The sequence below is a fragment of the Morone saxatilis genome, unplaced genomic scaffold (assembly GCF_004916995.1).
Source record: "Morone saxatilis isolate NCDOM2014 unplaced genomic scaffold, NCSU_SB_2.0 Contig21, whole genome shotgun sequence".
Classification (NCBI taxonomy): domain Eukaryota; kingdom Metazoa; phylum Chordata; class Actinopteri; family Moronidae; genus Morone; species Morone saxatilis.
Genome location: NW_023339774.1, coordinates 22,275,849 through 22,279,489, shown reverse-complemented (window position 1 = coordinate 22,279,489; position 3,641 = coordinate 22,275,849).

Sequence of the window (3,641 nt, the reverse complement as noted above, 5' to 3'; positions counted from 1 at the left end):
GTGTGTGTGTGTGTGTTATAGGGACAACACTGTGTAATTAGATTAATGTAAACAACAGTGGAGAACTGGATTAACACTCCTAGAGGACCAGGAAGTGTTTTACATACAGGATTTATTTATAAGTTGATTTAACTTTAATTTCTACTGTTTAATATGTATTGTTTGTTTTTCAGTGTCTCCAGAGAATCACATAAAAACTGACTGATACTTCCACTCTACTACAGCTGGAAGGCAGATATTGTGGAGAGCTGGGGCAAAACTGTTTCCTTTTATTAAGATCAGTTTCACAGCCTCTTTCTTTAAGGGAGCCATTTTCTATCACTGAGCATGAATATTTTATATTATATTCAATATCAATAACAGCAAAGAACAGCTGATAAACTGAACAATGAACCCAAACAGTGAACTCAGTAACTGCAGGAAGTTTTGAGCTGATTATTTCCTGTGAATATTGATTATAGAGATTATATTTTTATACAATTCTCTGTCTCTATTTTTTTTTTTATCATATTAACAATCAGACTTAATGTTCTTCTGTTCTGATAGATTGACTGTTTTCTTGTCATTGTTCTATCAGCTGTTTGGTTTTTGATACAGGATGAGGCTGAAGCTCTGTCACTGTACATTGTGATCAATAATAATAATAATAATAATATACACTGTGTTTGAGTCTTAAATAATAATCTACATCAGTGGTTCCCAGCCTGGAGGTATAAGAAGTATAAAATATACACAATAAATGGCTTTTATCTCTGCATTTCATTAATTTATGTGAAAACTAAATATAATTATTATAAAAGTTTATATTGTTATTTAAGATTTAAACCTCAACACAAGATATATTCACATTAAAATACAATGAAAACTGATCTCTGATCAATATTCACAGGAAATAATCTGCTCAGAATTTTACACAAACTTCCTGCAGTTAGTGAGTTCACTGTTTGGGTTCATTGTTCAGTTTATCAGCTGTTCTCGATGGTTATTGATATTGAATATATTATGAAAACTCCATAAAATCTGTCATCTGATACAGACACATAGAGGACCAAACGCATGATCCCCCCCAGGTACGATGGGGAGTGTCACATGTGTTAGAATGGGGGTCGTGCTGCTCAGTGTTCGGACCTGTAATGTTGAAGAGGACATGTGATGTTTGAGGCGCTGGCAGAAATCTATACTTGTCATTGTTGCTCCTCGTGCAGCATGTGAGCGTCTGTCCGGCCGCCTGAGGGGGGAACTCAGCTGACGGCGCTGTGGATGGAGACGACATCAGTTCATTAAAGGATGAATTAAAGGACCAGTGTGTAGAATTTCAGTGGCATGTTGGAGAAACTACAGTAGAACCTGATTTGTCTGGCTACTGTAGAAACATGGCAGTTCAACATGGTGAACTCCGCCAGAAGAAGACCCGTCTCATTCTCAGGTAACGAGAAGACAACGATTGTTAGCTTGAGGTGATTTTACACTCATGAAAACATAACTATAGATATTATATTCCATTTGTGACAACATAACTGCCTTAATGTTACTCACAGGGCCTTTAAAAGTCAAGTCAGTTTTATTTTTATAGGCCAGAATCTGAAATCACACTTTTCCTCAAGAGGCTTTACAATCTGTACAGCACACAACATCTTCTGTCCTTCAAAATAAAACTCACAAAAACTGTCTTTGTTAGTCTTTCCAACAATCCCCAACTCTGGTTTGGTTCAAATGATGATTCCTTAATTTACCGAGTTGGATGAGAAAATAGCTGTGAAATCCACTGCTATGGCTGCCACGTAACGTCTTTGGGACAAAACCCGCTAACGACAAATTCACCTAGAGCCAGCACCCCCTATACACTGGGCCTGGGTCCTCGCTGCAGCCGCCATGTTTGCCATCCCTTTCCTGTCATTCTTCATCTGTCCTATCCAAAAAAAGGCAAATAAGCACCGCCAAATGAATAATATATATATTAATATATATATATATATATATATATATAAATAAACCTTAAACAGGAGAAGAAAATAGAAAAGGAAGAGCCTCAGTGGAGGATCCCTCCCTCTCCCAGTGGGGTTGTCATGTGTTCAGAAAAATCACAATATACAAAAATCCAGACATATGTTGATTAATAACACACTGGGTGACATATGGACACACACATTGTGTCATTATTACTGTTTATTTATACTCTCAGAGCACCAAATGTGGATTAATCCGCCACAGAAAATACTCCCCATGCCACACATGCCGCACTATTTCCTACAGCGAGTTGCTGTTTCAAAAGAAAGTGACTGAACATTTTTTAACAACTGAAACTTTTTATTGGTGTTTTTTTTAAAACAATATTTCATTGGAAGCAGGTAGAATGACCAGGTGTCTGACTTTAGGTTTATCTCTTGTGCCTTGAAGAAAGCAGGAAGGCTGTCGATGCTTATGTTAAGACGCCCCTTAGTGGTGAAACATGTGCCTGCATGTACTGGCTTCAACCTCCCACAGGTCTGGTTTTCATGCTCCAGCGTACTCATTGATTCATATTTTTATCTCCTCTGAATGTATCAATGTAAACACACAGATGTTTAATGGGACACAATGATGAAGTGATTTTATCTGAAAGGTCAAAGGTCAACTTCACTGTGGCATCATAATGTCAGCTCTATAGCTCAGGAACAGAAGAGATTGGGACCTTAATGGTTATTCTGACCTCATTTAATAATGAATTCCAGATTTCACACACATGCTGACTGGGACACAATGACTGAACAATAAGTAGCACAGCTTTCTGCCTTTTTACTTTTTTATTATCATAGTGCAGACATTTAAAAAGGGGGTTTCTCCTCCTCTTGTACACAGCGCCACCCAGAGTCGTAGTACAGTTGTGTTCCCATCCACCAGTTCTGTGACGATTTCGATTCCCTTCAGCGAGACCTTCAGCTTTAGGTTGCACTCAGTGTACAAACATAGAATACGCATAAATAAACAGGACAACAGGCTCAACAAAACAGATATAAACTACTATATATACAGTTATACATAAATACATATTTATAAACATAAACAAAAGGAATAACATGTGTAGACAGTAGACGGTGGTGCAGAGTGCAAAGGATGCTGGAATAAATTTATGTGCAGGATTCTTTCTTTATGTACATGAGGTAGGTAGATATGACACTATATACAGTACATATATACAGTACATATGTACAGCATGCGTAGATGATTTTGAGTGATGCTATTTGTGTTTTTAAAAAGAAAAAGAATCAGTTCTCTGTGTGGAATAAAGTTGTTTTTCTGCCTCAGTTTTCAGCAGTGTAGACGAGTTTCAGAACAATATGCTGGTATTGATAAAAGGAATCAATACGTTTTGTGGCACAAATGTGTGCACATTTAGTCCCGCTATACTCTGCAAGAATCCATCTTTACATCGTAATCAAGCACATGTGCAATGTATATTAACTGGAATCATTCAGATATAATGAGAACTTCCATTTACAAAGAAAATACAAACAATAAATATTGTATATATTACATGATACAACCACAGGGAGGTCATTCTAGCTGTAATGAGGTTGATACTGCATGTGTTTCTCTTCCGTGTCTGCACACAACAATCACAAACATATCACACCCTGTTTTATGTCATCCAGGTCTCTCTC